Genomic DNA, 26,851 nt, shown 5'->3' on the forward strand with positions numbered 1-26,851 from the left:
ATATATAGAAAAAATGTCTTGTAGCTATAAAAATAAAATCACAAGCGTATTGAAGATCAAATACTGGCTGCAGATTCTCGAGGATGATTAAATTGTATTCAGGCCAAATGAAACAATATTTTAATTAGATATTTTGCTAAAGAAAGTTCTCGCACATGTATTCATTCATTACATGTATGTAAATACTGTTTGCTTATTAGTCTAACATTTTTCTTATTTAAAGTGTAATGTAAATTATTTGGGGGTAAATCTATGTACTACAACCATTTGGGTTGTTTTTGGCCCAAAATCCCAATAGATGTCAATAGGGATTTTTGTCTGAAAACGGCCCAAATTGCTGCTTTGGCATGCATAGAGAATAAGGACTTTTATCTAAGGGTTTTTCTATAGTTAACTTGATGCATATTACCACATAACAGCTGTGCAATGCACCGTTTCTGTTAGTTTTCTACAAAAATAAAAAGAAGTCTTTCCTGCAAAAAAAAAAAAATTGTGTTACTGTAGCAATGAAAATATTCCATTACATTCATTTTTTTATTATTATTGTTATTATTTGGCGTGGATTTTTCTCTGGCTTTGGAGCTGGGAGTCTTTGATATATAGGGGGTTTATTTACTAATGTCTCCTAACTGTAAAGCGGGTACGAAACCAGTGCAGAGTAATTTACCAAAGGAAAACACCAATTGCTTTCAATAGGGTTCTTTTTCTGTGATGGAAAAGGGTGCTGTTTTTGCAGCCAGCAGAATTTGGTACATGGACCCCCCCAGAGACCTCAACCCCTTTATTTAAACCATTGTTAAATCTGAAGCTGCTTGGAAATCATGCAAAAAGATCACACATTTTAGGCCAGCTGATCGAACAGACGGGAAAATGATCACTTTGACATTCAAGGTCTCAGTGACCGAACTTTCTTGTTACAAGCTTCTCAGATGCTGTAAGAGGAGGACATGCATCAGTCAGCACCGTCGATTCCGCTCTCTTCCAGCAAGTGGCGCTGTGCGAGGCTCTCAGCCTTCATTGCACTGCTCAAGTAGTCACAATGCACAGCATCCACTCACACAATGAGTGCAATTCGTTGAATCTGCGGGTTTCATGACGTGTCCAGCACTTTCCCCTCTGCTTGCGCTTTTTTATTGAGCTCCTGCCTTTTTTTATCTGCAGTTTGACCCCTCGTGCGCCTGGCCCTGCTATACAAACAGCCGGATCTGGGCTGGAGTGTTGCTCATTCAGGATTTTTTTTTGGAGGGGGGTAGGGGGGAGGGGGGGGCAAAGCTTGAAGCTGAGATCGATGTAGGATTTAGGCTTGATCCATAGATTCTTTTCAAGCAATTCATCATTGGTTGTATACCTAACCATCCTCATCTCAGGACGGACATCATGAGAAACTGAGATCAACACATCAAAATAAGGTAAAAAAATAAAAATTAAAAAATAAACATCTACTCTTGCAGTTGTAGTTCCTTATTGCTGCTTGTTCCTTTTACCTTCACAATAATTCAATTGATTTTTCTACCCTGCTGAGAAAATTGGATTAGGAAGTGCCAAATATCTAGGGGAAAAGTCGATTGCATAACATCAGAATATCTGTATGACTAGCAAAGATTGTGTTGTTGTAATGAATCATGAGCTAAAATGCTACACGTTATGGATCAATAGGGTCCAGCAAATCATTAGAAAGATATCATCATATTTTGGCATATGTGGCTGAGGTTGAATGCACTCAATGCCATAACATCAGTTGCAGATCCCAATTCTGATTTCATTAAAACCCACTATCTATTACTCGTAGTCTTTTGGGTTGAAATTATAGAAAAATAATTCATCGTTTGACTGCAATAAAATCTAGATTTAATGCAAGCGAATTAAATAGAAATGCAAATAAATCATCCATTTCCCTGCCACTGACACGCTGATTGCTGGATGCTGGATGCTACAGATCTTTAACCAAAGCATTCCCCAATACGATTTTTTTTTCTTTGGTTGCTTTATACCATGCAGCAGGTAGCATTTCATTACGTAACATTGTAGAGTGTGGAGTTCGACTTGTCCCATATTGAGATCGCTGGAGACATTTTGTCAAGGTAGGTGGGTGGGAGACGGGAAAGGTGGGTGGAAGACTGGCAAGGTAGGTGGGAGACTGGCAAGATAGGTAGGAGGCTGGCAAAGTAGATGGGAGTCTGGCAAGGTAGGTGGATGGGAGACTGGCAAGGTAGGTGGGTGGGAGACTGGCAAGGTAGGTGGGTGGGAGACTGGCAAAGTAGGTGGGTGGACTCCCACCCCAAATAGCCATTATGATTACAGTCATATCAGAACATTAAACTTTCCCTTAATTTAAGAGGAACATGTGGTTTTCTTGATCAATTGCAAAATCTATTCTCTGCCCATCTTGTCATATTTTTTTTCAGAATCCTTATTTAGAGGCTGTCCTTTATAATGTTTGCATGCTGGATATTTAGTGTAGCTGGTGCTATCTGTATTAGGAATATGAGTGGAAGGAAGATGTGCTGCTATTAGAGATGTGTTAATGAAGTAATAGCCACTTTATCTAGCTCTATGTCACCATGGAGACTTGGAGAGAGAAAAAAAAATATCCTGTTGTGTATACGAGACACAAACTTTGCTGTCATTTCCCTAATCTCAAAGACAAGACAGCAACCTGCACGTGAAACGCTTTCCTGTTATTCATCTTACTTTATTGAAGACAATAGGGTCTTTCACTTTGGGTCGTGGTTGAATGCACTTGCATACGGTACATTACAACGGAATACAAGAACCCTCCGGGCAGTGAATGGAATTTAGCAATCAGAGAGCAAAGATAGATTCAGTACCTTGGACAGAGCATGGAGAGTTGTAATAACCTCACGCAGCTGAAGCCAAATCATCTCTGCAGGTCAGCAGCTGGAGTTAACCATAAGGTAGTATATCACTTCCCCCCAAAAATTCTAATCGTCATCTAATACCATTGCTGTGTCTGTCAAATGGGGACAAATAATTATACCTTGTGCTATGCATGTTTACATGGCTTGAATAATATCTCTTTCATGCATATGAAGGCATGACAGGCTTAATATGCACACAGTATGTCAACAAGGCTGAAGAACATAATGTTATCCTGCTGAATCCATGTGGAGCATTAGGTTAAAAGGAAGCGTGTACATTTGAGTAGAAATTATTCGGATTTGCAATCTTCCATTTCATGCTTGGTAAGATATGGTAGTAGGGTGTTGCAGTACTGGAAAAGTGTAAGTAGTCTTGTCAGAGGTCCTTTGTTAATTGCACTGCAAAGCTTTCGCTGCCCCAAGCAACTTATTTTATCAAGTAGTGCAATAAATTACATTCCTAGTTCCTCCTTGATGTTGCTATGATGCTGCAGATATGTACTGTATCACAAGGTTTTTATATTTGGATCTGAGCAAAATAAATAATTTTCTGATCTATTTGAAAGAGGCGGGTTATGTAGCCATAAAGTGTGCAGTGTTCTTACACCTTGCACAATATAAAAGTTGTTGAAAAGAAGTTTTCATCCATTGTAAATTTAAATCATGCAGAATAAGGACAATAAAGTTTAATTGCTAAAAATCATTCTGCGAAAACCTCCACAAACAAAGTAACATACATTAATATATATTCCTCCAAATAAACTAACCTATATTCCACATCATGAGATACCTATAAACACACCTTAGATACCCAGCAAATATGCCAATTTATTATTTAAAAGAGCACATATTCCAAGTATCTCAGTTGTTTACAGAGGTATATCGTGGACTATAGGCTAATCTATTTGGAGGTATATATTTGGGTTTGCTCCCTAATATCTCTCTCTCTCTCTCTCTCTCTCTCTCTCTCTCTTTCTCTTTCTCTTTCTCTTTCTCATGAACAGTGTTGTAATGGTTACAGTTTTAGGTTTAAAACAGACAGAAAAAGCACCACCAACGGATCATCTTCCACTTCCAGTTACTGTAAAATCCATAAAAAAACAAAAATTAAGATAATTTTCAATTAAATTCCAACTCTTGTAAGCAGCCCAGCCAGTAGGAGACAAAGACAACTAAAAGCATTTACACCGTTAAACGCCACATTTTAATGAGTCCATTTTTTTTCATTGTAAACACTGATTTTTAATTGAATGAAAACACTGGAAGAATCAAAAATAATAAACACTAGTTTTACACACCAAAAAGATCCCACTGGATAACAAAATCCCCAATCCCTGTTACTTTGTGGATTTGTAGATGTAAAAACATTCTATATATTAAAATCATTATACTATATCTAAACCAAGTACCTATGGAGCATAAAGGGGATTGTATCATACTGAATAATCAGCCTTTCAACCTCTGCTTTGTATTTTCTGAAACTCCAACTGAACTCTGTAGAATTGTCTTAGATTGTTGCGATGCTGGTTAATCAACCAACTAGAAAATGTATCGCAGATACAATTATAGTGCAGTGATCTTGCAAAACGTCACACGTCTTTTCTTTACACAATACACCAACTAGAACTTTGTATCTTTAACTCAAAAATGAAAGTAAAGGATTTTCTAAAAAAAAAAAAAAATCTGCACATGACCACATATACAGTATATGTTAGACTCCCAAAACAAGTCCTCGGGGAACACTAGCAGTGCAACTTGTAAGGATATCTTCTCATTAGCACAGCTGGCCCAATCATTATTGACTGAACCACCTGCGCTCAAGCAGGGGTATCCTTAAAACCAGCACTGTTAGGGGTCCCTGAGGTCTGGATTTGGGAACCACTGTGTTCGAGAAAGAGCCCACTTTGAAACTAAAATTGTATCAAACATAACATATGAAAGGAATATAATTTGCTTACAACCTGTGTAAAAACAAAATAATAAAATGCTACTTAGTGCCAACAAATCAGGGTCATTTAACATGCAATATCCCAGTAAACTTTTAAATGATTAGGAAAATAATATAGGCCTAACATAGTTTGTTTGTGTAATGCAACATAGTACTAGAGATTCTATCAGCTTTTTGTCTCATCAGAATTCTGTTGACATAATAAGATCAATATTGTATGATGCTGGTGGGTGAACCAGTTATTCTTCATTCTCATTTGATGCACAGTGATATAATGTCGTCTAGAAGTTATTATTGCCCGTTTTGTGATTATGGAGGGGTCTCCATGATGCGTACACTTGTGTAAATGTGAACATGTGACTTTCACTTGTTGAGGGTATTATTTTTCACTTGGAATAGGGATATAAATGACCCCCATTTACTAAACAGTTCTGCATATGACTGGGCCTTACAGCTTAGCGATATATGTATGACACTATTGGCAATTTCTTGAAGCACTTACTGCAGCGCTGCGGCACCATGTCACGTCACATTGTCATGGCAAAGCGTCGTCAGGTGACATTGTAGTGTCATTTGATGGCTCGCCATGATAATGTGATGCTGCAGGAGGGGGGGGCACTCTGGAGAAGACGACCCCCCTTTCACTCACTCCAACATGCACACAAGTCCAGGGACTCTGCAGCTCCCTCCTCCAGCTCCCTGTGGTCAGTGTGGTCAGATAGAAGTTCGATCCCGGCACCAACAGGAGGGGAGAGTATTGCAGGCAGTCAGGGAGCTTGGGAGCTAGGGAGCCGCCAGACGCTGCTGAAAAGCCACCGGACCGACCCCGATCGCCCAATAGGACAATCTGCCCATGCATATTCACAATAGTCTGTTAAGGTTAACGCGGGGACTTAACATTTCACTATTTAAGCTGTACCTAAACTTTGTCTTACTCTAATCCAGACATTGAAATTGAGATTTTGTTGTGTCTTGATGGGTGTAACTCCACAGTTAGGCATCATTTAAATACCAATGTATTATTTCCCGGCATTATTTCCATCTCCGCTCTCTTTCCACTTCAGCAAAAAAAAAACTTATTTTAGGCTCTGAATAGGAGCAAAACCAAGATTGGCATAATGTCACATTATTGGAAGATAATACAATGCTTTACTAGAATAATGTGACTTTAAGCTTGTGCTAATGAGATGTAGTCCAGACATTGTCTTTGCATATAATTAGCTTTGAGGAGGACATGTTAACTCAGGGAACATAACGCCTGTTCCTGTTTTAGGTAACATTCCCATTATGTGGCCTGATTTAACTGAGCTTTATGGATCGATCCCTAAGAGAGTCCGGAATGATAAATGTCATTATCTTGGAAGTCACCGTTCAATTGGAAAAGAAGATTGAGTTTGGCTAGTAGATCGTGAAGTGTATTGATTCTAACAGTATTTACGTACAAGCTGTATAATCAGAAAATAAAGAATATGGAAAAATGTAAAGTCTTGTGGTTCACAGCAACAACATTCATGATGGGTTGATAAAAGTGACAGAAATGTTGGTATTTTTGTGGGGGAATACTTATAAAGGAATAACTAATCTTTGTGCTCTTATTTTAATGGACATTGGATAGAAGACTTAAATATAGAATTTAAGTGTATGTATGTTACTTAAGTTTTTATTAATAATTTTTTTAGAATTTAGGGAAGGGGATACATAAAAGAAAAAGGGGGGAGGGTACATTGATACATACAATCTGGTATAATCACAATTGGGCAGGGATTTGGGGAAAGGGGAGGGTACAGCAGTTATACATATTCTTTACAATGAACATCAGATTTGATACAACATATACTGTATCAGAATGTTCAGAAAATGTTTAATCTAAATATGGGGATATACTGTACCAGCATGTTGGAACCAAGGGGGCCAGGTCACTGAGAATTGTGAGGTACAGTAGAGCCAAATAGATAGGCAGATTTTTTTTCCATCTATACTATGTGACAAATGTTGTTGTTTATTTGGTGTAGAGATGGAGGGGCAGATTGTTTCCAATTCTTGGCGATAGTGCACCTGGTGGCATTTAAAATTTGGGAAATCATTTTGGCTTCTTTTTTTGTTTTGGTTGTTCATTGGTTTGCCTAGCAATATATATAGTGGATCATGGGGAACATTAATTTCCAAGATCCTATATATTAGGGCAAACACTTCCCTCCGTAGTGGTTAGATTTTAGGGCATCCATGTGAGAAAGAGACTACTGAGTCTCTCCCAGGGCATGACCAGAATATGTGCAGCATATTCCCCATTTCACCACAACCACGCCAACACAGCGGGGAGACACTGGGAGAAAAGAGTGTAACCTGGTAGGAGTCATGTACCATCTGAATATTAGTTTGTAGATATTCTCCTTGATAACAACACACAATGAGTTTTTGGAGGCAGCCTCCCATATATCTTTACATATACCCAGATCTAAATTGATCAAATCTCCCAGGAGATCATATATTTATCAGGAGTTCGGTTGCTTTTAATGGGAGTCAGTTATGATATAGCACAGAGATAATACCTTTTGTAAGAGACTGTTGTAAACACCAATCTTCATACAAAGTAAGATCGTGAGATCTATTTGCCTTGTAGGTAGACTGGATATTGTGTCTGATTTGGAGAAATCTAAAAAAATTCAGAGGAGGGAATATCATGACTAGTTTGTAATGATGCAAAGGACGGGACCCTCCCATGAATAGGAATATCGTTGACTCTTAAGAGTCCTTTTTGAGTCCAAGGGTTGGCTTGTTGGTTACCCATATAAGAAGGAAGGGAAGGGTCCGCAAACAGAGGTTGCATGGGGGAGGGGAGGCTAGTTAATTGAAACGTGGATTTAAGAGAGTCCCAGAGATTACAGGCTAAAGATATCACTGGATTCCTGTAGATCTCAGCTGGTCTAGATTTTCTGTTGAACCAAAGAAGATTCTTAATTTCAAATGGCGAGCAAATCAAATTCTCTAGCTCTACCCATCGTATCCGCTGGGTTTGCATGCCAACTGATTAATTGCCCCAATTGGGCTGCTCTATAGTATTTTTGTAAATTGGGGAGAGCTAAACCTCCTGATTTAGATTTATAAAAGAATGTCTATACAGACTCTGGGCCATCTATTTTGCCATACAAATTTCAATATTTTCTTTCGTTCATTATTTAGATCTTTCTGGCAGATTTTAACTGGGAGAATTTGAAAAAGATAGAGGAGTCTAGGTAGAATATTCATTTTAATAGTTCCTATCCTCCCAAACCAGGAGATTATATGTGGGTTCCAGGTGGCTAGATCTTTTAATATTTTATTAAAAAATGGTCCAAAATTTGTAGTGTATAGTGTAGAGTAATCTTTAGTTATTTGGACACCTAAATATTTAATATGGTTCGGATTCCATTTAAAATCAAAATTTAGTTGTAATAATTTTACCATTTCTTTAAGGAAATTTATACTAAGGGCCAAGGATTAAGTATTGTTAATTTTGTATCCGGAGAGAGAACTAAATTCCGATAAAGTGTGAAAAAGATTATGGAGAAAGATGAGAGGTTTTGAAAGCGTCAATAATATATCATCTGCAAAAAGGGTAATCTTCAAAAAAAATACGGTTCTATGGCTAAGGCAAACAGCAAAGGGGACAGCGGACAACCCTGTCTAGTTCCGGTTAATATTGGGAAAGGGTCAGACAAATAATTATTGGTCTTCACTATAGCTGTTGGGGCAGAGTATAACTATTTATACTATTTTGAATTTTTTGTGTGAATCCCATCTGCTAAAGCGTGGCCGTCATAAACTGCCAATCTAATCTATCAAATGCTTTTTCTGCGCCTAGTGAGAGTAAAAGGGCTGGACATATTGTTTGTTTCGCCCCATGTATGAGATTCACCATTCTCGTATTGTCAAGGGCTTGCCTGCCTAAGATAAAACCCACCTGATCCAGATGAATTAGTCTAGGGAGAATATTGTTCAGTCTGGTGGCCAAAATGTTTGCATATATTTTTAGATCCGTTTTTCATAAGGAAATGGGTCTGCAGCTAAAGCACATTAGGGGATCTCTTCCCTCTGTCAGGATTACCACTATAGTTGCTCGTAACATCTAGATGGAGAGCCAAGGAGCATATCATGAAATATCTTTGTTAAATATGGGAGGAGTATTGTGGGAAAAAAATTGTTATAAAGGTTAGAAAATCCATCCGGACCAGGGGCCTCCCCAGTTTTCAGGGATTTGATTGCCTCCAGAATTTCAAGCGGCTCTATGGTTTTTTCAAGGTTTGTTATATCATTGTAACGTTCGTGCTCGCCACAAACCGGGACCGGACCACGGGGCTGAGGTGGGGATGTGAAAACACCGACCTTAGACCACGAAGCCGGGTCCGGAGTGCATATTCCGTGGTCAGAGGTAGCCGGGTCAGGATTGTAGAAGGCAGGGTTAACGTTATCCAGGCTGGGGTCAAGGCAGACGGCACAGGAGCAATGGTCAAGGATACAAGCTAGGGTCGGCAACGGGAAGACAGATGCGTGGCGCTTCAGCGTAGCAGCTTTAGCGTCGGAATGATCTCTGTAAGGAGGATAGGAGCAGGACATCACAAAGACCTCTGCAAGGAGAATAAGCAGCCAGGTCACAGGAACTATGAAGCTTAGCACTTGGGATCCAGCGCTTCAGTACAGGAACAGATTGGCCCAAGGTAGGCCAGGCAACGAAGGCCTCTGCAAGGAGAAAATGCAGCCAGGCCACAGGAGCTATGAAGCTTAGCACTGGGGATCCAGCACTTCAGCACAGGAACAGATTGGTCCAAGGTAGGCCAGGCAGAGGTGCTTGTAGCAAACACAGTTACTTCCAAGATAACTTGGTTTATTCTTAGCCACTTCTTGGGGGGAAGGGCTGACCCTAAATAGCATGGGCAACCAATAGGGACAGAGCTGCATAGCAAGCAGCGTGAAGCAGACTGCAGTGTGTCCAGAACAGGTCCAGATTCTTGATTGCAGGAGCAGGGAGGGTTTGTCTGGAAACTTCACAGCTCTGCAAGGATAAGTTCCAGCCAAAACCCAGGAGCGGATTCCTTACAATCCTTTGGTTTAAGTGTGGGGAGTCGGCATTCTGTTAGAAAAGTTTGAATTTTTTTTGCTTTTTTATTTTTAGCTGAGTCTCCCACGGTCCAGGTAGACTATAGAAGGATGCATAGCATTCTCTAAATGCTTTACTTATAGTTTTAGACTGTTTTTGGGGTATATGCTATGAATTTAGGTTTTTGCTTGTTTTTATTTTAATTTACGTGCAAGCATTCTACCTGCCTTATTGCTTTTTTTCATAGTATTTCTGTTGGGTCCAATGTATAGCTTTCTCTGTGTTTGTCACCAACAGAAGATTCACTTGACCTATTATTGAAATTATTTTCCTGGAATTTTTCCGGGAGGGATTTGTTTAGTGGATAGACTCTAATTCTGATGTTTTGTGTTAGTATTTCAATTTTTTTCTTTTTTTTTCTGAGAAGCCAGAGCAATCAACTTGCCTCAAATCACTGATTTATGTGCTTCCCAAAGGGTGAAAGAGAAGACCTCTGGGGAGTTATTTATTTCAAAATATTGAGTGAGTTCCTCTTCCATTAGTTGAAGAGTTTGTGGGTTCGTCAATAAAGATTCGTTGAGAGACCACGATCTTGTTTTATGTTTGGTTGTGAGACCCTCCAGTTCAGTTATAAGTGTAGAATTATCTGACCAGGCAGATGGGACAACTGTTGCTGAGGAGATAATATCACTGATTTGTTGATCCACAAAAATATAGTCGATTCATGAGTAGCTGTTATGGGAATGGGAGCAGAAAGAAAGAATCCTTCACCTTAACATTCATTAATCTACAGGAATCCACAAGCATCAATTCTTTGGACATGGAAACAAGTCGTCGAGTAGAAGGAACAGTCTTTTGTGATGGTGAATCCCTTATTGCACTTAAATCTCCAGCTATTTACAAATTAGAGGATCAGCTGATATTATGTCAGCAAGTCCTCTACAGAAAGTACATTACCATGGTGCACTCCAGGCTAATACATTTTTGTATATTTCCATGCTTATGTGATAATTTAAAGTGAAAAGTGATTAGTGAATAAAATATCAATATTAAAAATTAACACATGGTGCAGCTGGCTCTTATCTTAACTTGCTGTAAGATATATAAACCTCTATTATAGTGAGTAGATATTAAATTCCATGTACCCTTTAATAAGGCATAGCAACAAATCAAATAATATATACAGTTTCAATTCACTTACATCATGGAAATGTCCACTGTATAACCTTCTCATAGTAACATCTTAGTTATAACCAATGTCTTCTGCATAGGACTGCAGGGAGACCCCCGCTGTGTTAATCTTATGGGCCATTAGGAATCTCACAGAAATGTTGAGGCATTTACTGTGAGACTGCCCAAGAATCTCCCAGAATTTCCCAGGTAAGTGTTCTAATACTGGTGGCTGCATCTGTAGTAATTTTGCCCATTATTGTACTATATTTGTTAGGGGCGGAGGGGGAGAGGGGGTGTATTTATTTAAAAGTATTGGCTGTTGGTTTTTTTTTGGGCACACGATTGGTATCGCAGGTGAGCGGGGAACCCCAGACACCCGCGGGGATCATCCGAGGGCCCTGGACACTGACGGGAATTACCCAAGGACCCCAGACACCCATGGGGATCACCCTAGGGCCGCCCGACACCCACTGGCTTGTCGTATTAATGGTGTGCTGAAAAAAAGGTAAATAATGATCTTATTCATGTCTCCATCTCTTTTGCGCCAGCCTTTAGCTGGTGAAAAGAAATTGTGAGCCTTTAAAGTACAATTCACTTATCACTGCTTTGTGAATCACTTGGACTGGCAAAAAATGGCGCATTTGCTGTTTTTTGGCTGATCGTCCGACTTTTTATTCAATTAGCTTTTTTTTCAGAAAAAATGTCTTTTAAGAGCGATACTAGTGTTATCACTGCTTTGTGAACCATGCTGCACGCAGTATCGTGCTGAAAAGGCACTTATCGTACTTAAAAGGACTTTTCACTGCTTTGTGCATAGTCCCCATTGTCTTAGGTGGATTCTTAATGTGCAAACAGCCCTAATTTTTGTTGGTAGGTTTCATTTTCGCTCTCCTTGGAACTGAAGCCTTCACACATGCTGTGGTTTAGGCGGAAGACGGGCCCGCTGGGGGTCTTCAAAGTCTTCTGGTTCAAGTAAACCTAGGTCTCTCAATTTTTCTTCACCTTATTCAAGTACCTAGTTCTCTCAATTTTTCTTCACCTTCAGGTAAAAGAAGAATATGCATTGTTTCATGGTAAGTGAACAGCAGCCTGAACGGGAAACCCCAGCGATAACAAATTTTATTATTTTGCAGTATTTTGGTGATCTGCACATACATTTTCTGCTTATTCGGCGTGATTTGGGCCAAATCAGGGAAGATAAGAAATGTTAGTACAGAGAGCAAAGTCCTTGGCGCACTATCAAGTGCATAACCTGATAAATTAGTCCTGTTTGTTGAAAAACTGGTAGGAAAAATGTCCACAGTCTGACTTCCTGGTTTTCTTCTGAAGTTTGTTGATCTGCAATCAAAGAGAACAGGAAACCATTGCGCAGTATCTCATATGTATTGAAGCCTCATTCACACAGCTGCTAGATACTTACATCTAGATGGGTGAATGCAGGCCTTGAAAGGTATCTTTAAACCGGAGATTAGTATCTGTCACCGGGTCCCCACTGGTGTTGCTCCCGCTCCACAGATGGCCGGTCCGCCCAATGATACACAAAAGATAAAAGGCCCAATAGTGTGGTACAGTACAATTTAATAAAACAATAAAAAGACCAACATATAATGCACTCACATGCTAGATGATCTAACTGCACGATTTACAATGTGCCGTCCGCAAGCATGAGGGGCTGAACCGTGATGTGCGTGGAGGCTGGATCCTGCGTGTATCTCCTCCTCGCGGCCGCAAATCGGAGCGCCAGGTCCACCTCAGATGTCGTCACCTCAAACAGCAACCTCCTCAGCTGGTACTAGCACGTAGCAATGCGTGCAGCTATGCTCCACCCTACGCGCGTTTCGTGACCTCTGACGTCACTTCCTCAGGGGTAATGGAGCATGGATGTTGTATGGTGCTATTTAAGCACAGCTAATTGGCCCTAAACTCGCCCTGATAGGATAATTATTCCCAGAGGGATATTGGGCTAATTGGTGTTATAAGGTGCTGCTTAAGCACAACTAGATAGCCCTAGACTTGCCCTGATAGGATATTTATTCCCAGAGGGGTGTTGGGCTGATTGACTGGTGTAATGATGTTTTCATTACAGAATCCTGTCATATATCGTAAATGTATCACAAACTTGTTATAATAAGACTGTAACACAACATTTCTAAAATACAATTCACATACAGTATTACATATGATATTAAAAAACAACAACAGATAATACAATTGATATTTCTAATGCATGAAAATAAATATATATAAACATTCATGTCTGAATTCATTTAATACAGTACTAATTGATTATATACTTAAAATGAGCTTATATAAAAATGGAACTTCAAAATGGTATCCATATAGTGTGTATGGGACAGATTGAACAGAGGACTCATAGGAATTAAATGATGCTGGCTGACTGATTTTGCATGTTTGATATTGATCAACTATCAATTTGATATCAATTAGCTATCTCTCAAAAAGGATGCCAGGTCAAACTCTATGTTTAGACCTTTTGGGGTTAATGTTTTTAGGGTGTATATCCAATAGCTTTCACGCCGCGATATTAGATTGATTTTATCTCCCCCTCTCCAGTTTTGTTTGGGGCAATCTATACCCTTGCAGACCAATCCCTCGGGGTTTTGGTTATGTTTTATTTTGAAGTGATTCGAGACACTATGTGTCTCGAGACCCCTTTTAATATTGTAAATGTGTTCCGCAAAGCGTCTCTTTAATGGTCTACCTGTTCGCCCTACATATTGTAGCCCACAGGGGCATTCTAACAGGTAGACCGTAAAGGAGCTTTTACAATTTATGAAGGATTTAATTGGAAATACAACACCTGTTATATTGGATTTAAATTCCCTACATTTGGTACTGTATTTGCAGCCAATGCATTTCCCACATGTAAAGAACCCATTTAGTTCCCTAAGCCATGTGGTATTGGATTTTTTTGCCACGTCAAATGGACAGCTTGGGGAGAGTTGTAGTTTAAGATTATCTGCCCTTTTAAACACTATTTGGGGAATTTTTGGTAAAATGGTGTTTAATGTTTGGTCTCCCTGTAAGATGCCCCAATGTTTTTTAATTATTTGTGTAATTTTCGGGGCCATGGCATTATATTTGGTAATGAATGGAATAAATTCCCCTTCTTTGGATTTCTTTTTATTTGGATTCATTACTATTAGATCTTCCCTTGGGATATTTTTTACTGATTCTAGTGCCCTTATTACCTTAGTGTGCTTGTATTCCCTATCCATAAATTTATTCGTTAGTTCTTCTGCCTGTATATCGAATATCTCAGTTCTGGAACAATTTCTTTTTGTTCTGAGAAATTGCCCCTTGGGTATATTGTTTATCCATCTTTGATTATGATGACTTGATGCCAACAAGTAAATGTTGGCATCCACCTTTTTATAAAAGGTTTTTGTCTCGATGGACCCTTCTTCTATATATAAGGTTAGATCTAAGAAATCTATGGTTTGGGGACTATTGCTAAAGGTAAATTTTAAATTTAATTTGTTTTGATTAAGGTACTCTTGGAATTTAAGTAAATCCTCGTTACTTCCCCCCCAGATACACAGCACATCATCAATGTAGCGTTTCCATAGCACCAGGTCCTCCCCATATGGGTTGTGGGATAGGATATTGTCCTCTTCCCACATACCCATAAATATGTTGGCATAGCTGGGGGCGAACCTGGTGCCCATTGCGGTGCCGCATATCTGGAGGTAGAAGCTGTCGTCATGATGGAAGAAGTTGTGTTTTAGAATGAATTTTATTCCATCTATTATAAAGTTTTTAAATTTTATCTCCAAGCTGTCATCACGATCCAAAACTCTTCTGATCGCCGCGACACCTAACTCATGGTCAATGACAGTGTACAGTGAGGTCACGTCGCACGTGACCCATGTGTAGTGACTAGCCCACTGTATATCCTTTAAGATGTTCAGAACATGAGTGGTGTCGCGGAGATAGGAGGGCATATTCAGGACATATTTTTGGAGTACTGAGTCTATGAACTGGGAAAGGTTGGACGACATGGATTTTATGCCCGATATTATTGGGCGGCCTGGCGGATTCCAAAGATCCTTATGGATCTTGGGAATGAAGTAGAAAACTGGAACTCTTGGCTGTGTGATGTCCAAGAATTCCAATTCTCCCTTTGAGATAACTCCATCATTAAAACCTTTTTGTATGTAGTCCTTTATTGTTTCTTTAAAAACTACTGATGGATTGTGATCTAATTTAATATATGTATCCTGGTCGCTTAGTATCCTCATGGACTCTTTCCTATAATAGGATGAATCCATGATGACGATTCCCCCGCCCTTATCCGCGGCCTTAATCACTATGTTAGGGTTACTTTCTAACCCCTTAATGGCTTGCTTTTCCAATAAGCTAAGATTGTGATTTTTAATGGTGAATTCATTAGCTGCCTTCTCCATATCCTTAATTCCCAACTCAGTAAAAGTATCCAAGAAATTGCCCTTTATATGTCTTGGATAAAAGACTGATGGGTTTTTAAATTGCTTTCTTATAATGGGTTCTGTTACAGTTGGAGAGCTCTCTGTATGTGTAATGCTTCTAGTTACAGCATCCTTTAAAAAATATTTTTTCAAAGTCAGCCTTCTCACAAATTTGTGAGTGTCAACATAGAGGTTGAACATATTAGGTCCCTGTGATGGAGCAAAATTTAGACCCTTTGATAGGACCCTGTCCTCAACCGCAGTGGTCTGGTGTCCACTGATGTTGAACACATTCGTGGCTCCTACCTTAGGTTCCCGAGTTCTTGTTTTTTTCTTTTTCTTCCCTCCTCTTTTTCCTCTGAGTCCTCTGTTCTTTTCCGCCTTGTGGAGCGAGGAGTGTCTTGTCTCCCCACTAGATTGTTTGTTTCGCTGTCCCTCCTTGTAGGGAAGTCCTGCTCCCTGTCGTGATCTAAAAAAGACACCGGGGATTGGTTAGGTACAAAATCCCTTCGTGGTACATCATAGGGTCTAAATGTATTGTTGGGTCTATATGCATTGAAATCGTGGTCCCTATGTCTATCATGATAATAGTCACGATGACCATAGTTCTCACGATCATCATGATAGCCCCTATATGGTGGGCCCTGATATCTTTGGTAACCATCTTTGAATGGTACTTGTGGTCTAGTGCCAAAGAAAGGGCGTAATTGACCCGATGGTTTTTTATTTTTATTTTTACCAGACATTTTAGTTCCTTTCTGTATGTCTTTTTTGTCTATTTTGGGTGTCTCTTTGTAGACAAAAAAGACATACAGAAAGGAACTAAAATGTCTGGTAAAAATAAAAAATAAAAATAAAAAACCATCGGGTCAATTACGCCCTTTCTTTGGCACTAGACCACAAGTACCATTCAAAGATGGTTACCAAAGATATCAGGGCCCACCATATAGGGGCTATCATGATGATCGTGAGAACTATGGTCATCGTGACTATTATCATGATAGACATAGGGACCACGATTTCAATGCATATAGACCCAACAATACATTTAGACCCTATGATGTACCACGAAGGGATTTTGTACCTAACCAATCCCCGGTGTCTTTTTTAGATCACGACAGGGAGCAGGACTTCCCTACAAGGAGGGACAGCGAAACAAACAATCTAGTGGGGAGACAAGACACTCCTCGCTCCACAAGGCGGAAAAGAACAGAGGACTCAGAGGAAAAAGAGGAGGGAAGAAAAAGAAAAAAACAAGAACTCGGGAACCTAAGGTAGGAGCCACGAATGTGTTCAACATCAGTGGACACCAGACCACTGCGGTTGAGGACAGGGTCCTATCAAAGGGTCTAAATTTTGCTCCATCACAGGGACCTAATATGTTCAACCTCTATGTTGACACTCACAAATTTGTGAGAAGGCTGACTTTGAAAAAATATTTTTTAAAGGATGCTGTAACTAGAAGCATTACACATACAGAGAGCTCTCCAACTGTAACAGAACCCATTATAAGAAAGCAATTTAAAAACCCATCAGTCTTTTATCCAAGACATATAAAGGGCAATTTCTTGGATACTTTTACTGAGTTGGGAATTAAGGATATGGAGAAGGCAGCTAATGAATTCACCATTAAAAATCACAATCTTAGCTTATTGGAAAAGCAAGCCATTAAGGGGTTAGAAAGTAACCCTAACATAGTGATTAAGGCCGCGGATAAGGGCGGGGGAATCGTCATCATGGATTCATCCTATTATAGGAAAGAGTCCATGAGGATACTAAGCGACCAGGATACATATATTAAATTAGATCACAATCCATCAGTAGTTTTTAAAGAAACAATAAAGGACTACATACAAAAAGGTTTTAATGATGGAGTTATCTCAAAGGGAGAATTGGAATTCTTGGACATCACACAGCCAAGAGTTCCAGTTTTCTACTTCATTCCCAAGATCCATAAGGATCTTTGGAATCCGCCAGGCCGCCCAATAATATCGGGCATAAAATCCATGTCGTCCAACCTTTCCCAGTTCATAGACTCAGTACTCCAAAAATATGTCCTGAATATGCCCTCCTATCTCCGCGACACCACTCATGTTCTGAACATCTTAAAGGATATACAGTGGGCTAGTCACTACACATGGGTCACGTGCGACGTGACCTCACTGTACACTGTCATTGACCATGAGTTAGGTGTCGCGGCGATCAGAAGAGTTTTGGATCGTGATGACAGCTTGGAGATAAAATTTAAAAACTTTATAATAGATGGAATAAAATTCATTCTAAAACACAACTTCTTCCATCATGACGACAGCTTCTACCTCCAGATATGCGGCACCGCAATGGGCACCAGGTTCGCCCCCAGCTATGCCAACATATTTATGGGTATGTGGGAAGAGGACAATATCCTATCCCACAACCCATATGGGGAGGACCTGGTGCTATGGAAACGCTACATTGATGATGTGCTGTGTATCTGGGGGGGAAGTAACGAGGATTTACTTAAATTCCAAGAGTACCTTAATCAAAACAAATTAAATTTAAAATTTACCTTTAGCAATAGTCCCCAAACCATAGATTTCTTAGATCTAACCTTATATATAGAAGAAGGGTCCATCGAGACAAAAACCTTTTATAAAAAGGTGGATGCCAACATTTACTTGTTGGCATCAAGTCATCATAATCAAAGATGGATAAACAATATACCCAAGGGGCAATTTCTCAGAACAAAAAGAAATTGTTCCAGAACTGAGATATTCGATATACAGGCAGAAGAACTAACGAATAAATTTATGGATAGGGAATACAAGCACACTAAGGTAATAAGGGCACTAGAATCAGTAAAAAATATCCCAAGGGAAGATCTAATAGTAATGAATCCAAATAAAAAGAAATCCAAAGAAGGGGAATTTATTCCATTCATTACCAAATATAATGCCATGGCCCCGAAAATTACACAAATAATTAAAAAACATTGGGGCATCTTACAGGGAGACCAAACATTAAACACCATTTTACCAAAAATTCCCCAAATAGTGTTTAAAAGGGCAGATAATCTTAAACTACAACTCTCCCCAAGCTGTCCATTTGACGTGGCAAAAAAATCCAATACCACATGGCTTAGGGAACTAAATGGGTTCTTTACATGTGGGAAATGCATTGGCTGCAAATACAGTACCAAATGTAGGGAATTTAAATCCAATATAACAGGTGTTGTATTTCCAATTAAATCCTTCATAAATTGTAAAAGCTCCTTTACGGTCTACCTGTTAGAATGCCCCTGTGGGCTACAATATGTAGGGCGAACAGGTAGACCATTAAAGAGACGCTTTGCGGAACACATTTACAATATTAAAAGGGGTCTCGAGACACATAGTGTCTCGAATCACTTCAAAATAAAACATAACCAAAACCCCGAGGGATTGGTCTGCAAGGGTATAGATTGCCCCAAACAAAACTGGAGAGGGGGAGATAAAATCAATCTAATATCGCGGCGTGAAAGCTATTGGATATACACCCTAAAAACATTAACCCCAAAAGGTCTAAACATAGAGTTTGACCTGGCATCCTTTTTGAGAGATAGCTAATTGATATCAAATTGATAGTTGATCAATATCAAACATGCAAAATCAGTCAGCCAGCATCATTTAATTCCTATGAGTCCTCTGTTCAATCTGTCCCATACACACTATATGGATACCATTTTGAAGTTCCATTTTTATATAAGCTCATTTTAAGTATATAATCAATTAGTACTGTATTAAATGAATTCAGACATGAATGTTTATATATATTTATTTTCATGCATTAGAAATATCAATTGTATTATCTGTTGTTGTTTTTTAATATCATATGTAATACTGTATGTGAATTGTATTTTAGAAATGTTGTGTTACAGTCTTATTATAACAAGTTTGTGATACATTTACGATATATGACAGGATTCTGTAATGAAAACATCATTACACCAGTCAATCAGCCCAACACCCCTCTGGGAATAAATATCCTATCAGGGCAAGTCTAGGGCTATCTAGTTGTGCTTAAGCAGCACCTTATAACACCAATTAGCCCAATATCCCTCTGGGAATAATTATCCTATCAGGGCGAGTTTAGGGCCAATTAGCTGTGCTTAAATAGCACCATACAACATCCATGCTCCATTACCCCTGAGGAAGTGACGTCAGAGGTCACGAAACGCGCGTAGGGTGGAGCATAGCTGCACGCATTGCTACGTGCTAGTACCAGCTGAGGAGGTTGCTGTTTGAGGTGACGACATCTGAGGTGGACCTGGCGCTCCGATTTGCGGCCGCGAGGAGGAGATACACGCAGGATCCAGCCTCCACGCACATCACGGTTCAGCCCCTCATGCTTGCGGACGGCACATTGTAAATCGTGCAGTTAGATCATCTAGCATGTGAGTGCATTATATGTTGGTCTTTTTATTGTTTTATTAAATTGTACTGTACCACACTATTGGGCCTTTTATCTTTTGTGTATCATTGGGCGGACCGGCCATCTGTGGAGCGGGAGCAACACCAGTGGGGACCCGGTGACAGATACTTATCTCCGGTTTAAAGATACCTTTCAAGGCCTGCATTCACCCATCTAGATGTAAGTATCTAGCAGCTGTGTGAATGAGGCTTCAATACATATGAGATACTGCGCAATGGTTTCCTGTTCTCTTTGATTGCAGATCAACAAACTTCAGAAGAAAACCAGGAAGTCAGACTGTGGACATTTTTCCTACCAGTTTTTCAACAAACAGGACTAATTTATCAGGTTATGCACTTGATAGTGCGCCAAGGACTTTGCTCTCTGTACTAACATTTCGGTTTTACAGCTATATGGAATAGCTTGTTTATAGTCCTGGGCAGCCCAATCCCATACCCTCCCCTAATCTGATGGTGTGGGGTATATATTATATAGTGGTTATCCTCAATACGTTTAACACACTTATTATTGTCACATTATTTCATTTATATTTTATTATTATTTATATTTCACTTGTTGTATATACTAATTCACTATACACACAATTCACAATAGGTTGAGCGCTTGGTTGTAGTTTAGTTTCTCTTTTCACTCTAGGGAAGATAAGAAGTTGGACGTTATCTTGTTCAATCTTTGGGATGGATCTAGCAGCTCTCAATATCTCCTCCTTGGTACGGTAACAATGCAGATGTCACATCTCGCGGTTTTGCCAGATCAAGATTTTTAGGTCTAGGGAGCCTGTGTGCTCTGTCCATCTGGATTTGAGAGACGTAAAAAAGCCGTGTAAGATATGTGTCCAGTTAGGCGTTGTCCACTTCCGGTATTCCTCTAATCCGTAGGTTATTACGTCTTGACGGTTCTCTGTATCCTCCAATTTTTCAAATATTACTTTAACTTGAGTTTTTAGTTTGTAAATTTCTTGGACCTGGGATTCTTGAGCAAGGACAGTGGTATCTAGCCTTTCCTCTAAGCCCGCAATATGGTCCCCTATAGTCACTATCTCGTCCTTGAGGCTGCGATGAATACTCCGTATTTCAGAGTGAAAATAATTTTTGATACCTGCCAACATTTCTTTAGGAGTGGGGAGTCTACTTCTTCCTCTGAGTTTGGCTCTGGATCTGTGTCTTTGCCTGCGACAGATGCTTCTTGATCTTTTGCCTCCATAATGCGTTTCTTGAAGAAAAGGGAGGCCTCCTGCGGGACCGTATGTTTTTTTGTTACTTGGTTGGCATGGGTGTTCTTGGTCATCAAGTTTCTATTTATAGTTAGAGCTGAATTTATTTAGGTGATGTACAGTATGCTTTAAGTTGTGTTAAGCCCTGTGACAGGGTAAAGTCAGGTACATACATCTGAGTCCTTCATCGGAAGGTTAACCCAGTAAGAATACTTGGGCAATCAGGGAGTAAGCTGAGACAGCTGACAACCAGCTTGATAAGGAGGCTACTGCTTGTAGTAGGTGGCTGACTCAGACCACAGAGCTGTCCTGTGCAAGCTCCTATCTAGAAGGATTTTGTAAACTCTCTCTCAGGACAGAGATTACCAAACAAAGATACAGTAAAGACTTTAATATTGTTCCATAACTATTGTGGTATATGTTTAGGGGTTGAGAACTGGACAAGGCCAGCCAGCTTGATAGGGACTGGAGTGTTTAGTAACAGCTCCCTATGGGGAGTGGCATTCTTTTTATGAGTTTTGTTTTGCCTTAAAAGGGACAGTGTGTCCAAATGTTTAATTGTGTTGTGGAGAAATAAAACCACTCAACATTTTGTTTACCCTGAAACTGAATGTGTGGAATTTTGTCTGACTCGCCTACAGGCCGTCTTGCCACAGGTAGTGTTAGAAGTGGGATCGGAAGGCTCCTGTATCCAAAGGGCCACACACATTTTTTTTTAAATGGAGGAAATTTTTTCTCAGTTTCTGCACCAGCAAGCCCAGCAAGATGAGATGCAAACAGAAAAGCTCCTCCAAATGCTGGCTCCAGGTCCAGCCTCAGTCAGACCAGAGAGTCCAAATAACCCACCGGTGATTCTGCCTAAAATGAAGCTAACCGAAGACCTAGAGGCATTCGTCATCACTTTTGAAAGGTAGGCATGGCCTACGGCTGGACAGTTGATCACTGTGTAACGACTCTGGCTGCACTCCTCATAGGAGAAGCTTAGGCAGCCTACCAGGCTCTTCCGGCAGACGAGGCCATGGACTATCAGTGACTAAAGGCTGCTATTCTGGATAGCCTAGGCCTCACCCCAGGTACCTACAGCAGTTCTGGAATTGTCAAATGCACAGAGACAGACCCCAGGTCATAGCCCACCTCTTAGTAAACGTATGTACTAGGTGGATACAACCAGAGAAACATACCAAGGTAAAGATCCTTGAACAGATTGTGCTCGAGCAGTTCATACAGATACTGACCCCCTACTCCCACTCCTGGGTAAAAAGCATGCTGTAGCTTTCCTAGATTCAGTGGTCGCTTGGTGGAAAACTTTCTTAGGGATTACAGTCATGAGGGTAGCTGGGATCGGTCCGCGCAAACATGAGCTGCTTCTGGTGATGCCAAAGACAGGAGAGCAGACAATCGAGGGGTCTACCACCCGCCAGCTCAGGATGTCCAGTCAACCCGATCAGAAGACCCTTCCCCATCTTGGAGGGGTCCTGGTACAAACTCTCACTGAGACATCCATCCCAGATCTGAGGCCATTGGATCACCAAATGGAGGTCATCACCCACAGAATTCCCAGAGACCCTGGACTCCCGTCACCCATCTGGTGGAGAGTATTCCATCACCAAACAGAAGGGAGAGGTCCGAGGCCGGCTAACGATCGAGTTTTCTGACTCAGGAGAGGATGAGATGGACTATTCCAATGGCAAAACCACTGCCAAGGCTTCTCTCCAGGGGGACCACGATCCGCGGTTGGTCCCAACATCAATGGAGGAGAAAACAGTAAAATCCCTAGTGGACTTGGGATCTGGAAAAACCCTAATCCTAGAGGGCCTAATTCCAAACAACTGACTATCCTATGACTCTCCATGGAATATTGAATGTATCCATGGGGATACAAAGAAATACCCGATGGCGAACATCCTTCTACACATAAATGTTCGAGAGGCTAGACTACTAGTAGGAGTTGCTCCCTCGCTATCTGCCCCTGTTCTACTTGCCTGAGAATGGCCCTACTTCGGAACATTGTTGGCCCCTACTCATGCGGAGCCTACTTCTCCGGTACAGGAGAAGCCCGGGGACTTGTTCCCCTTTTCCCAGAGATCTTTCCCCATAGATACTGCATCCTAAAGCCGCGTAAACAGAGACGTGCGGAAAAAGAAGACTGGTTAAGAAAGGCTGGGAATCTAGGTAACCTTAGTAAGCCCAACAGACTGCAAGTCATGGCAGGAAATGACCAGGATGGGGAATAGACAGATATGGGAATTTTGCCAGACCTGGCTCTTCCTGACTTCCGTCAGAGGCAGAGGGAAGACCCAGCTCTGGCAAGACAATATGAGAAGGTGGTACAGGTCATAACATAATGAATTATCGTGTAAGGGTGTTTCCACATTTCGAACTACTGAATTACATCCTATATTTTGTGAATAAGGTTTCCCAAACAGGGGAGGTCATTCGACAAATATTAGTCCCTAAAGTTTTTATTATAACAGTGTTTACCCTAGCCCATATTCTCCCATGGGGTGGTCATCTGTGCAGAGATAAGACCACAGACAGCATCTCATCCTGGTTCTACTGGCCAGGCATACATGGTGATATCATGAAACTATGTGAGACGTCCTAATGCCAGTTAACTAGCTAAAAGGGACAGAAGCCCGTTCCCTTGGTTCCTTTACCCTTGGTCTCAGTCCCATTCAAGAGGATTGGTGTAGATCTGGTAGGACCTTTAGAACCCTCTACGAAGGGACATCACTTCATACTAGCTGTCGTAGATTATGCCACCAGATATCCTGAGGCCTTTCCTCTGAGATCAGCCACAGGTGGCTCACAGGATGTTAGAGCTGTTCTCTCCAGGTAATGTTAACTGACCATGGAACAAACTTCATGGCAAAGTTAATGCAGGATGTCCTGAAGTTATAAGAGGTTAAATCCGTCTGGACCTCTACCATCCGCAGACTGATGGATTGGTAGAGAGGTTTAACCGAACCTGTACCGCTTCTAGGGGTGATCTGGCCCCTTCCCTCGCTGTATTATTTAGTTATTTTTGCACCTGACTCACAGCACATCATATGGGAGGGTAATCTCAGCAGAGATCACAATCATTGGATTTTAGAGGGAGTCAGGCCTCAGTCGCAAGCAGGGAGTCACCAGACAACATGACCACCGCTCCTAAACCTCTGCAGACAATTAGGTACTTTTCTATGGGATTTTGTGGGGTTTTTTTGCGTTTGGAGTTGTCTCCAGTACTCGGGCCCCCGCTATTATGTTTGGGGATATTTCCCCGTGGTACTTGAAAGATTAAAGTCAATCATTGTAGCTTAGAAGCCCGGAGCTCCAGAGAAGCACGTCACTCAGCTCGTCAGTTTGCCACGCCCCCGATTATATATTTAATTTGATTGCTGTATTTACTTTAATTGACTTTTCCATATCACTGTCTGTGTGTGTGCTTCACTGTCTTTGTGTGTGTGTCACTGTCTGTGTGTCACTGTCTGTGTGTGTGTCACTGTCTGTGTATGTGTCACAGTCTGTGTGTGTGTCACTGTCTTTGTGTGTGTGTGTCACTGTCTTTGTGTGTCACTGTCTTTGTGTGTGCTTCACTGTCTGTGTGCCACTGTCTGTGTGTGTCACTTTGTGCGTGTCACTGTCTTTGTGTGTGCTTCACTGTCTTTGTGTGTGTGTGTCACTGTCTGTGTGTCACTGTCTGTGTGTGTGTCACTGTCTGTGTATGTGTCACAGTCTGTGTGTGTGTGTCACTGTCTTTGTGTGTGTGTGTGTGTGTGTGTGTGTGTCACTGTCTTTGTGTGTGCATGTCACTGTCTGTGTGTGTGTGTCACTGTTTGTGTGTGTGTCACTATGTGTGTGTGTGTGTCACTGTTTGTGTGTGTGTCACTGTGTGTGTGTGTGTCACTGTCTGTGTGTGTGCGTCACTGTGTGCGTCACTGTGTGTGCGTCACTGTATGTGTTTGTGCGTGTTTGGGTCACGGTGTGTAACTGTGTGTGCGCGTATATTGGGAAGGGAGGTTATTGAGGGTGGGGAGGGGAGAAAAATACATGGGACAGGGAGAGGTGGGGTATAAGTGAGAAAGGGGGGAAGGAAATGGTGATGGGGGAGTGTAAGAAGGGGGGTGAGAGTGAGTAGGTGTGTGAGAAGGGGGAGTGTAAGAGAAAACGGGGGGGGGGTTCTCGCAAAGGCTGCAGACACGTGGGTGGGAGGAGGGGGGATGGTATCCAGTGGAAACGTTAGTCCTGGGCCCCGGGAAAGCTGTCTGTGGCCCTGTGTCCACCTACTGCTCAAAATCAAGTACCAACCTCCATTTCATCACATTTTACTGCAGATGCTACTTTGAAAGTAATTTTATTAGCTACATTTCTGTTTTATCCTTCAAGACATTGTCCCCCAGTGTGCAGTGTTATTACATTGCTAACTGATCAGTATTATTAAATACAATGTAACTTATAGATGTATATACTCATTGCTTACTTATTGTCAGATCAATTATTTCTTAGGAGAGAGGATGTGTTCCAGATGCAACATTTGTAGCATTATCATAGTTGTACTATAGACCACTCACTCAAGTATAATGGTTATTGAGCAGAACATTCACGATACGTATCTGCAAAAATAATTAAATATCTATCAAGCAGCTGCTGAAAAATACTGAGCAGTGTCAACTATTCTGCTGTAAAGGGAGAGATGTAAAACCGCCCAGGAAAGCAGAATGAAGGATTTAAAACTTTAGACGACATACTTTCCAACATAATAAAATTGGGTACTTAAAATAAGACGGTGTTGTGTTAAGTCCGTAAGATAACTTGCTGGCATCCTAGGAACACGGCCAATGTTTAAGATGTAAGAACCAACATCGATTTGTTTTATAACTTACATTTCAATACTATGCAGTCACAGGCGAATGGAGAATTAAGTAATATATTGGTAACTGCGATCCAGTAAACAATGTTACTCCAGTTAAGATACAACTCTTGGTCACAAGTGATGATTTGTGCCTTAATGATCTTAGCAAGACAAAGTAGCAATAACAATCTCATGAATGTGTCACTGTTTTAAACATATTGCAGTATTAACACTTGTTCCCACTGCTTTTATTGTGTTTAGCAATTTAGAAAGTATAGGCATATAATCAGTGAATTTAAAAAACTAGAAAAGGAAGTGAAAAATGTATATTTGGAGTCCTGTCCGTATTTTGCAAGTCATGCACAGTAGTTAGAATTGTAGATGAAAGAATAAAAAGAAAAGACAACTTCAATATTCACTGCAAATGTGTCCATCTACTGTGCATGTTTCTGCTTTTTCACTACTGCCTGTACAGTCTCTTCCCACTCATTTCATGCCTACAGTATAATCTTCCACCACACTCCCCCCCCTTGTACCTTCACAGATGAACTAAAATGTATTCCCCCAGGGCAGCACATCCATTATTCTGGTGACAAAGAGTCAAAACTGTCCAGAATGGTTTGCTTAAATTCTCTGAACTGATAGTGGTACTTCCTCATAGAGTACAATACATACATTCATAAGAAATCGGTGATAGAGCGGGTAAAAGTATAATAAAGGTTGAGGCTTAACTGTGTCTAACCTCTCTGGTACTGCTTACTTGGTCATTCTGAAGAAAAGGGTTAATCCCCTTCTGGTAGATGAGCATACATCATCATTGTTACACTCTAAGG

At 40.6% G+C, this 26,851-nt stretch overlaps 1 protein-coding gene across 2 annotated transcripts in view; it reads left to right on the forward strand.

Annotated features, from left to right (window-relative positions):
* Positions 1 to 1,042: 1,042 nt before the first annotated feature.
* Positions 1,043 to 26,851, forward strand: part of KCNJ6 (potassium inwardly rectifying channel subfamily J member 6) — a 270,546-nt gene continuing 244,737 nt past the window's right edge. The window contains exon 1 of one of the 2 annotated variants that reach the window (XM_075593752.1): positions 1,043 to 1,409. The gene's annotated coding sequence lies outside the window, so the exon portion shown is untranslated. Of the gene's footprint in view, positions 1,410 to 2,575; positions 2,916 to 26,851 lie in introns of those variants that run through there. The other variant, XM_075593753.1, reaches the window with a different exon arrangement.

This window comes from Ascaphus truei, chromosome 3 (assembly GCF_040206685.1).
Source record: "Ascaphus truei isolate aAscTru1 chromosome 3, aAscTru1.hap1, whole genome shotgun sequence".
Classification (NCBI taxonomy): Eukaryota; Metazoa; Chordata; class Amphibia; order Anura; family Ascaphidae; genus Ascaphus; species Ascaphus truei.